The sequence below is a fragment of the Magnolia sinica genome, chromosome 10 (genome assembly GCF_029962835.1).
Source record: "Magnolia sinica isolate HGM2019 chromosome 10, MsV1, whole genome shotgun sequence".
Classification (NCBI taxonomy): domain Eukaryota; kingdom Viridiplantae; phylum Streptophyta; class Magnoliopsida; order Magnoliales; family Magnoliaceae; genus Magnolia; species Magnolia sinica.
Genome location: NC_080582.1, coordinates 36,725,116 through 36,736,394, shown reverse-complemented (window position 1 = coordinate 36,736,394; position 11,279 = coordinate 36,725,116). Strand labels below are relative to the sequence as shown.

The 11,279-nt window shown below is 38.9% G+C and overlaps 1 non-coding gene across 1 annotated transcript; it reads left to right on the top strand.

Moving 5' to 3' along the window:
- The first annotated feature begins 9,927 nt into the window (after nucleotides 1–9,927).
- Nucleotides 9,928–10,034, top strand: LOC131217769 (small nucleolar RNA R71). Its single transcript, XR_009157359.1, has one exon. It is a non-coding gene; the product is annotated as a small nucleolar RNA R71 (small nucleolar RNA).
- The last annotated feature ends 1,245 nt before the right edge of the window (nucleotides 10,035–11,279 follow it).

Sequence of the window (11,279 nt, the reverse complement as noted above, 5' to 3'; positions counted from 1 at the left end):
CACCGATTTGGTGGTTGGGATTGTATGATCAATATGATTTTTCTATATATATTTTTTTCACTTTTCTATAAACTTGTTTAATGCACAGTCAGTATATGTCACACCTCAAAGAGGGCCTCATCCATTCAAACATAAAGATAAATCGTAGGTTTGCAACCAATCACTACCCAAAAATAAAACCTTTTAAGAAGTCACTAAAACATTGTTATTCCTTAAAAATAAATAAATAAATCTTTTGGAAACGTATTTGAACGCAAAAGATGGCATGCCCTCACGACCCGATGGGCAATTAGTGTGGTGTTCTCCTTGGTGAAACAATGCATAATTAGAGCTTGTGGATCCCATTGGGAAAAGTGTAGCATACAAAGGTTCTCTTTAGAAAGATCCAACAATACGTATACAGCTACCAATCGGCCAGGCTTGCACGTTATCAAATACAAAATTTTGAGTAGGCCAGCCCAGACAGTTACACGTCTGAGCTTAATTCAACCCTAAGTCCTGCATGTAGAAAATCATAAACAAAAATTATTTTTCCTTGTTTGAGCTCATCTTATGATCATCAATTAAAGCCTTCCTATGAGATAAATGTTGTATTTATAAGAGAAATAAATTTTAAAAAATAAAATATTTTATTTTAAAAAGTAAATAAATATACTATATATAAAAACTTTCTCAAATCAATAATATTATAGATCATGGTAAGAGGAGTTTTGCTATCATAATCTGCGTACGAATATACATAAAAATAGTGCGAAGCACCGTTTGTGCCTGGATGGTGTAGTCTATAAGCCTGCTTTGGCACTTTATGATGCTTTATTATGCATGTTCACACTTTGCATAACCGCAAGGAGTCTAAGAAGCTTAAAGATCAGCCTTATCGTTTTAAAATGTGGTTCAGATGCATTTGAGCAATGGTCTACTTAGGGAGGGAACTAGGGTTCAACTAGATGATTAATTGTAAAACCCACCCTATAAAACTATCTGTATGCCTTGTTTCCGGTGCCGACACACCCCGGATGGACTGGATCGGTGAGTTACGATCTTGACCCCCTGTTTTAGTACCACAATGACCTGAGACCTACAACTTAGGAACTGTGTGGGTGTTGCAATTCCAACGCCGCACAATACACCTTGTTATGATATCTGGTTTGAGAGATGCGTACATGTGTGCAAATCGAGGTCGGCATCATAACACATGCGTGGAGCAGACCCCACTTGTGCAAATCCCTAGAGATTTTGGTGAATCCCCATACCATCATACCCCATTACCTTTTTGCTCATCACTCCATCATGTATCACACCTATCACCTCCAAAAGACCCATATACCCCTAAAAATTAGCATCTACACCTTATAATGAACCATTTTACCCCTACTTTTCTCTAATTCTCCATGCAAAGAGAGCCCCCAAAGTGAACACCTACCACCTATTCTAGCTACCTAATCATTCATACCACTTTCCTCCCCTTTCTATTCCTCTCTACATTTCTATTTCCCTCTCTATCCCACCTTTCTCTACAAACACCCCAAGCCCGTCGAAACGCCCCATACATATCCCACATTTGTGCTAGCCCAGAAAAAGAGAGTAAGGGTGAGAAAAGAAATAAAAGAAGGAGAGGAAGAGATTAGAAAGAAAAAAAGAAAAAAGTGGGATTAAAGAGCAAAGACAGGGAAAGGACCAAGGGAGGGTTTGAGAGAGATTGTAAAGAGTGGAAAGAAAAGAGGAAGATATTAGGAAGAAGGGAGGGTTTTAGAGTTAGAGGAGGAGCTAGTGGAGTTTGGTGGCCCACCCAATTACTGATCTGACCATCCATTTCCCATCTTACTTAGTGTGTGAGTGGAAGGGTGGAGGCTCCCCTCTTTTCCTTTGTTTCCTTTCATTTTAGTGGGCCTAGAAGGGTGGAACCCACCTTGTGTATATATGATTGCGTGTGGAGGGCCCCATAGTGGTAGAGGCCTACCTAATGGCTGGCTCTCACTCTTATTTCTTTTTCTTTCCATTTCCTTTTCCTTATTTTGTAGGTGGCTTGACATGGGACCCACAGGTAGGCCACACTATGAGGTAGCCTGCATTGCATGTTGTAATAGTGTGGACCACCTTATGTGGTCCACCTTGATATTTATTTATCATTTAACATGGTGATAAGGTTACACAGATCTAAATAAGGTAAAACACAAACATCAACTTGATCAAAAGCTCCTTGGGCCCAATACGAGTTGGCCAAACTAATGGACGAAATGGATATGAGATGGACCCCACCTGCTTGGGGAAAAAAATAAAAAATAAAAAATAAACAAAAAAAGAGAAGAAAAGAAAGAACTTGTGTTGTTGTCGCTGGCAGCATGCACCATGCGCTGCCACATACCAACGCTAATGCCAACGCCTGGCACCGTTGAGACACCATGGAAACGAGGTAGGGCACTCCGTTGGCTCCACCATGACGTATGTGATTCATCCTTACTGTCCATCCAATTTTACAGATCATTTTAGGCCATGGTTCCAAAAATGAGAAAAATCCAATTCTCACAGATCAAGTCCATAAGAATTCTCTTGTCTACTGCGTGTGCATTAAAATTCAAATTATTTCAAATAGACGCTAAGAGCACCTTTCTCAATGGTGTACTTGAGGAAGAAGTGTATGTAAAACAACCAAAAGGATTTCTGGATCCTAAATACCCTCAACATGTATACAGATTGAGTAAAGCGCTTTATGGTCTGAAGAAAGTTCCCCGAGCATGGTATGAGCGTCTAACACAATTTTTACTTGACCATATTTTTTATAGGGGGAGTGTTGATAAGACACTATTTACGCAAAAGACTGGGAATATCTTGCTCATTGCCTAGATTTATGTGGATGATATTGTTTTTGGATCCACTTGTGAAGACGCAGCTCATAAATTCGCTGAATTGATGAAATCTGAATTCGAGATGAGTATGGTTGGTGAGTTGAACTGGTTTTTGGGATTACAAGCGAAACAAATGGCTAATGGAATATTTATATGCCAGTCTAAATATACAAAAGATCTAATTAAAAGATTTGAACTTGATTCTAGCCGCACTCATAATACTCCCATAAGCACCACTCTCAAACTTTCTAAAGATATCAATGGGAAGAGTGTGGATCAACACTTGTATCGTAGTATGATCGGCAACTTACTTTACCTAACTGTGAGTCAGAACGATATCTCATATAGCATTGATGCATGCACCATATTTCAGGCCAATCCCAAAGAATCACATTTGTCTATAGTAAAAAGGATCATACGGTTTATGGCTGGGACTACTAACTACGGCTTATGGTACCCCCTTAACACATCTACCATTATTGTTGGGTATTCAGATGTTGTCTGGGCTAGGAAGATTGATGATCACAAATCAACCAGCAGAGGTTATTTTTATATTGGTAACTATCTTGTATCATGGCATAGCAAAAAGAAAAATTCAATCTCACTATCCACTGCTAAGGCCGAATACATTGCAACAGGGAGTTATTGTGTACAGCTTCTATGGATGAAGCAAATGTTATTGGATTATGGTATTACACAATCAACAATGACACTCTTCTGTGACAACACAAGTGCCATAAATATTTCAAAAAATCTGGTCCAACATTCTCGCACCAAGCACATAGACATTTAACATCACTTAATTCGTAAACTTGTCGAAGAAAACATCATTATATTGGAACATGTGCCTACCAAGCAACAACTCACCAATATATTAACAAAACTGCTAGATGCCAACAGATTTGGAAGTCTCCAAAAATCTGTTGGGATACGTGCGATGTAAACATAATAGCCCATTTGCACTAATTGTCAGATATGAGGAATCAGAGCCTTAAATTTTTTTTGAACATATATGTTTATGGAATTTTGATCCTTAAAGTTCCATTCATAGTTTGGACATATATGTATCCATTTTGATACCTTTTTGAATGTACAAACTCAAATGAGGAATATATTTCCTTGTACATTTTTTGAAATAGTGAAAAATTCACTTTTTGAAGGATCTTCGGTACCACCGAACTAACTGTTAGTGACACCGAAATCGGGCGGGGTTGTTTATAAGAGCCTGACCCTAAATAGTCTGTTTTTGGCCTAGTTTGTTTTCTTGCTCTCCCTAGACTTCGGTTGGAGCTTTTTGCTATCGACTCAACCATTCCAACGGTACTTCCTTGGTAAATCATCTCCTTTCTCATATTTTCTGGTTGTTATCCTTGGTTCTTCCTAGGTAAATCCTTTCATTCCTCCCCTTTCATCCATTTTCGTATTTCTCTTCCCTTCTCTTTCATGGATGACCAAGAGAAGGACGCACCAAAAAGAAACACGATCGGGGAGAATCATTTGACACCAAGACCAAACTTTGTGCCCCAAAAAGAGGTCAAAATACTCGACCTTCCGGTCCTCCAAATGATTCCTCTCCCCCTCTGAGTCCCATCGTGGCACGTTTTGCATCTCAAAAAATCATATGTGAGAGGAATGTTGATGCCTCATGTCTCAAGCCCTATAATGTCTATGACATTCTTCACAACCGCAGTTGGGTGCCTATTTTGTCCCTCGGAGGGGAAGTCGATGTCAATCTTGCCAAGGCCCTCCTATCTCATTATATGCGGCCATAAGATCATGACTCCTTGGCCATCACCGTCAACTATCGTGGGAGAACTTTCTCTATTACTCCTGCCCGGATAGCTTCCTTGATTAAAATTCCTATTTGCTTGGAATGTGCATTTGAGCTTGCCATGACCGATGGTGGAAAACACATTGTTTGGACTAAATTTCTCTGCAATGGTCATAATATAGAGTGGAGCAAAGGGAATGCTCTCCGTGCTACTGACATGTCAAATGACTATCGCATTCTGTATCTCATTTTCATGTTAAATGTCTACCCTCGGTCTGGTAATTATACCAAGCTGACCCTGTTCATGGTCGAAACTCTCTATAAACTTAGAACGGGGGAACCCATGTGCCTTCCCACCATGATATTCGATCAAATTGTATCGGCCTTTAAGTCAAATAATAGTGGAATCCCATTTGGGAGGTTGCTCTGTCGGATGGCAAATCAGTTTGGGATAAAGGGAAACCCAGGCAAAGTTCTCACTGCCCCCAGCGTCACATCTCTCAACATTACACGCATGCATCTTTTAGCTAGACATGGGACGAGATCTCACCCTGAGGCTGATGCTCCTCACCTTAAGTCTGATGCACCTTTAACAAAAATTCTTGTGCCTCCAGAAGAGGCTGCGACTGCATTGCCTGCCCCTTCTGCCTCACTAAAGGCCACTCTCACCCATCTCAGTAAGGAGCAGTAGGAGCTCAATGCATGCCAATCGTAACTGGAAAGAATGGTCGCTTCTATCCAGCGAACCATGCAACGCATTGCAACCCATCTCTTATGTTGCTAGGATGACTCCACCGATGCCTTGGAGCCCAGCCCTCTCTGATTTCTTGATGTTTTCATGACTTGCCTCACACTTACTCTTTAACAGTCTAATCTTTTAGTCATCAGCTAGGTTGTATACTACTCTCTCTCTCTCTCTCTCTCTCTCTCTCTCTCTCACACACACACACACACACATATGTGGATCTGATATGCCCTTGAGGGCCTAAATTTTTAACTTTTTGGATAATATTGGATGAATCTACCCAAGCTTGGGGTAGTATTTTTGGTGGTTTAAAAGATGATAACTATTATGCTCATGTTAGATCTTTTTATCCAACCTATGTTTCTAATGCATATGATGATATATTTCACTATTTGAATGATGCTCTTAATGCTTATTTCATCATAAGATTTATTCTCTCACCCTCTGTTTTATCCTCTGTTATTGGAATATTTCCTGATTAACTCTTTGCCAATAACTGACAAAAAGGGGGAGAAGAAATCTACCCACTAAAACAATGCTATTTCTTGTAAAAATTATTTGTTTCCCTTATTGCAGGTTATTCTTGGTAAACACTAGGGGGAGTAGCATGAATTTGTATTACATGTCAAGTCTTGAGTTGTAAATCTATATATTTGATATGTAATTCTTTTTGTTTTGGTATGTCATTGGTATGAACCATGACACGGTCGTAGGTTAGGTTGTTTTCTTCACGTAATTGACAAAGGGGGAGATTGTTAGTGCACTTATTTACACCCATGTTTATCCACCCATGTTTATCAATTACGTGACTAGTTGTGTCTTGTAGTCAAATGAGTTCCTGATAAGTGAAGACCGCGACGCAACTGAAGCTGAAGTAGTAAAAGTTACATTGAAGACAAAGAACTACTTCACGATCTTAAACCTTGCAAATAGATGATCTCAACCTAAATAGGAAAACCTACTTAGGTCATCTATTCTAAGCCAATCCCTAGCCCATATTTTATAGTGTTGGCTTAAGCAAGTCTCAAGTTGATGAAAGATGTATTGAATAAAAACAAGAAAAATAGAAAAATCTGTCCAACATCAGTAGGATGAAGCTACCACCGAATAACATCTTCGGTACCACCGAAGATACCTTTAGTGTTACCAAAGGGGCTCAAAATAGTCCAGCAAGCTTACAACAATAATTCAGTGTCACCAACTGAATATTTCGGTCACACTAACTACCACTGACAAACAAAGTTCGATGCTACTGAAAGAGACTGTTTTCGATCAGTAACTTTAGTATTTAATTTGGTACTATCGATAGATAATTTGGTGTGGTACTAAAGGTCACTTTGGTAGCACCATAAACTAGCCATTTTATAAATGTTTTCTATCCGTTGAAAGCTTTTATCTATAAATATGGCTTGTAAGAACTTGCAAAATCAATGGAAATAGGCACCATAGAGTCTCTAGTATATCCCAAGCTTATCCTAACCTACCTAGACTCTATCCATACGAGTTCATGTTCTCTTCATTGTGATCCTTCACTCTTATGAGCATTCAAAGCTCCTAATTAATGAAGAACACGAACTCGTGCCTTCTCTAGAGTACAAAGATCAAACCAATAGGAATATCCTTGTTCTTTGATACTCTAGAGTGTCCATAGGTAGAATCTCTTAAGAAATCCACTCATTATCCTAGATTGGAGATTCAACCATCTCTCATAAGCTTGGTCACCTTTATGCATATATCATATGCAAGGTTTTTTATTGTGAAGCTGAACCAATAGGTAAATCCAAGTGACGTGATCGGGGGAGCATTGGGAAGATGATTCAAGCATGAGAGTGCAAAGATCAAGCATCCCAAGATGAGCTACAAAAGTGAACTCAATCCGACAAGTAAGTGTCATAGTTAAGAGTTCAAAAGTTTAGTCTCCTTCCTCATGTAGGATTGAGACTAAGAGTTTGCTATCAACAAACTTGATTAGGTTGCTAGTGTGGGACCTTGGCCGATGGGCCTAAAGGTAGGTGCCTTGTGTGAGACCTGGCCGGTGGGCCCAAAGGTAGGTGCCTTATGTGGGAGCTTGGGCAGTGGACCTAAACTATAGGTGCCTTGTGTGGGACCTTGGCCATTGGGCCTAAACTGTAGGTGCCTTCTGTGGGACCTTGGCCAGTGGGCCTAATGTGGGTTCTAAGTGTAGGACATTTGCTCTTGCGGAGAATATAAATTGTGTCCTTAGTGTATGGCTATAAAGGTTATAGGTAAACTTGTTTAAAACCTTTGATAGTGAAATCTAGTGCACTTTGGGATTGAGTGTGGATACTGGGAGTGGAGTAGGCATGTAGCCAAACTACTATAAATGCTTGTTTTTGGAATGATCATTTGCACATATGTTTAATCATGCTTATATATTCTTGAAAGATTAATTTCTTATTTATGATTGGATGAATGCTATTCATTGATAGGAAACATATGTAGTCAATACAAATTCTTCAACCAGTAGTAACTCTAGTTGGCACGAGTTCATTGTTGGCATTGGTTACAATGGTGGTTCCAGACTTCTTAGGAACCACCTAATTTGGACTCACCCATTAACTATCGGATATAGGGTATATGATAACCACATCCAATAGTCTAAGTACCTCGACCTCAAGTGCTTATTTCATATTTGGATACCAGGAGGTCTTCGCATTATCCTCTAGATAAATGCGGTGAGTCCAAATCAAAGGATCAATTCCCTTGAGGTCTGCAATTGACCATCCAAGAGCTCCTTTGTGCTCTATGAGAGTAGAGATTAGAAAACTCTCCTGTTCTTGCTCAAGGTAGGAGGAAATCACCACCAAGTATGTCTCATTTTGACCTAAATAGACATATTTCAAATCAGAGGGCAAAGGTTTTAGGTCAAGCTTCAGTGCCTTAAGGTTAGATGGTAAAGGCACTACATCAGTTTGGGGTAGTTCTTCAAATTGTGGCCTCCACCGGTTAACTTCAAGTACCAGCATAGTATCAAGCATGGTTCCCATCTCCCTAATCATATCATCATCTAAATCATGGGAGTGGGCTAGGCACATCTCTAGAGAGTCAGAGGATAAGGTCAAAAGTGTTCTATCTTCCACAAAAGAATCAATCATATTAATATCGTGAGCATCGTCATCATCCTCTACCTGTTTATTCATGTTGAAAAAAATATTGAGGTCCAATGTCATATTCCCAAAAGATAAATTCATAACTCCATTCCTGCAATTAATGATCGCATTTGATGTAACAAGGAATGGGCGACCAAGAATGATGGAAATTTGAGTGCACATGTCCACGATTGGTTGAGTATCTGAGACGATAAAATCTACTGGATAGTAGAATTTGTTAACCTAGACCAACACATCCTCAATTATCCCTCTCGGTACACGAACTGAGCAATTGGCCAATTATAATGTAGTCCAAGTGGGTTTTAATTTAACTAGACTTAGTTGTTCGTAGACCGAGTATGGAATTAGATTTATGCTCGCTCCTAAGTCAAGAAGTGCATGCTCAATCCGGTAATTCCTAATTACACAAGCGATGGTTGGGCTACCAGGATCTTTGTACTTTAATGGCACATCTTGCTTTAGGATGGCACTCACTTTTCTGAGAATTAGAGAGAGGTTTCGGTGTAATTAACCATCGAAAAAATGGAGCAATTGGCCTCCCTTGAGTTTCTAGTTTTAACTCATGTGGAGTGTTGTTAGGTCTATCAGTTTCATCTATTTTCAGGTCCTTAGACTTTTCATCCCTTACCAGAATAGATTTGTCAATTGTTTTCCCACTCCTAAGAGTGGTGATAGACTTAGCTTGCTCCATTTAATTTGAAGAGCTCGGGTTGCTGACTTCATATTGTTGTTTTGGATTGGGAAGAGGTTGAGCTGGAAGGCTTCCTTTTTCCCTAATCGCATTTTTTGTCTCAAGCACTTGTATGGCCTTTATAAGGTCTTAAAAGGCTTGTAGCATACCTTGATTGAAACGCTCTTAATTTTGAAGATGCTTTAGAACAGGATCCTCTTGAGGTTTCCCTTGATTTAGAATTTGATTAGGGAATCCTTGAGGAGAAGCAATTTGTTCGTTCCTCCAACTGAAGTTTGGATGATTTCTTCCACTAGGATTGTACGTATTTGAAGTGGATCTACTGAAAGGTCTTTGGTAATTATTCACAGCATTAGATTGCTCATTCAGTACCTCTTGAAAAGCAGGTATTGTTGGACAATTTTCAATTGTGTGAATGTTGCAAGCACAAATACCGCAAACAGTTTCCGTAGCCTTATCCTTCTTTAATTCCATGGTCTCGAGTTTTCTTATGAGATTAGCCACTTTAACATTTATATCATCATTTTTTCAGAAGATATATTCTGCCCCTCTCCTTTGATTGAGTAGGTTTTGAAGTGATGCTAGATTTTGGAGAGATGTCCCATGATTGTGTTTTTTCAGCAAACTTGTCAAAATAATCCCACACGTCATCGACCACTTTGTTCATGAATTCTCCATTGCACATTGTCTCGACCATTTGGCGCCCATCATTAAAAAAAAAACTCGTTATTCACCAAGTTTCAAAACCATGTTGTGGGCATGAATTGAAAAGATCCTTGAACCACTCCCAACATTGGAAGAATGTTTCATCTTCCTTTTAGGTGAAGTTCAAGATTGATTTTCTAAGGGTGTTCGTTTTATTATATGAAAAATTTTTCTTAATGAACTCTTGTCATGTCGTTCTATCTGGCAATAGATTGTGAACGTAATGAATGCAACCATATCTTAGCTCTCTTTCAAGGAGAAGCGAAAGAGTTTCAGCCTGACCGTGTCCTCAGACACGTTCGGAAAATATAAAGTGGCTATGATTTCATCAAACTCTTTCATGTGTAAATATGGATTTTCATATTCAAGTCCATGGAATTTTGGAAGGAGTTGGATCATCCCTGGCTTGATATCCATATGTCCTATTTTTTCTGAAAAAACCATACAGGAAGGTGTGCTCACCCCTACTGGTTGTAAACAGTCTCGTAAAGTGAAAGGCGAGGTGCTTGATGCACTTTGTTTTCATCCTGGATTTCCTCAACTCTAAGTTGAGGTGGATTTAGAGGTTGATTGGCAACCATAACTTCAGTTAACTCTGAGGATCTCTGGTGGTGTCTAATCCTGTGATGGATAGATACCCCTCAACCAATCCTCCTTCACTCAACAGACATTGAGTGTTGTCACGGACCCACTTGGGCATGAAACACTCTCAAAATCTAACCTAACCCTAAAAAGAAAGAGAGAAATCGAAATCTAGAAATAGAAAGAGAGAGAATTAGAAAGAAGTTACCAAATTAGAAGTTTCTATATTAAGATCCTGCAAAATAGAAAAACAAGTTAGTTTTTAAAAATAAATTAGGAAAGTTTCTAATCTAGAAATAGAAAGTAAGTTAGTTTCTAAAAATAATTCAGAAAAATCCTAATATAAAAATAGAAAGTAAATAAACCACAATCTAAACCTAATTCTAAAACTAGTTAATCTCAGAAAAACACAATCATTAGTCCCCGGCAACAGTGTGAAAAACTTATTCACAACCCCAAGTGTAGGGTTGTGATGTAGTAATAATCTCGGTAAGATCGAAGTCGAATCCACAAGGACTAATTTTGTGTGTATTCTGAAAGTAACTAGAAGAAGATGTGAATCTAAATTAGAAATAAAAGGAAGTACTTGTGAGGTATATAATTAGAAACTTAAGAATTCAAAGGTGAGAACTAGGGTTTCCAGGGATCCACTTGCAACTATTAGGATGTTTCCTTATTTGATTTGAGGAACTCAGTTGGAATTGGAGTCCTATCCTATCCAATTGGAAGGTATATTAATAAGATCAGATCTGAACTTCCATTGACTTAATTCTCAATGGATGAGAGTTGTGAGGATTGGAAGTGATTC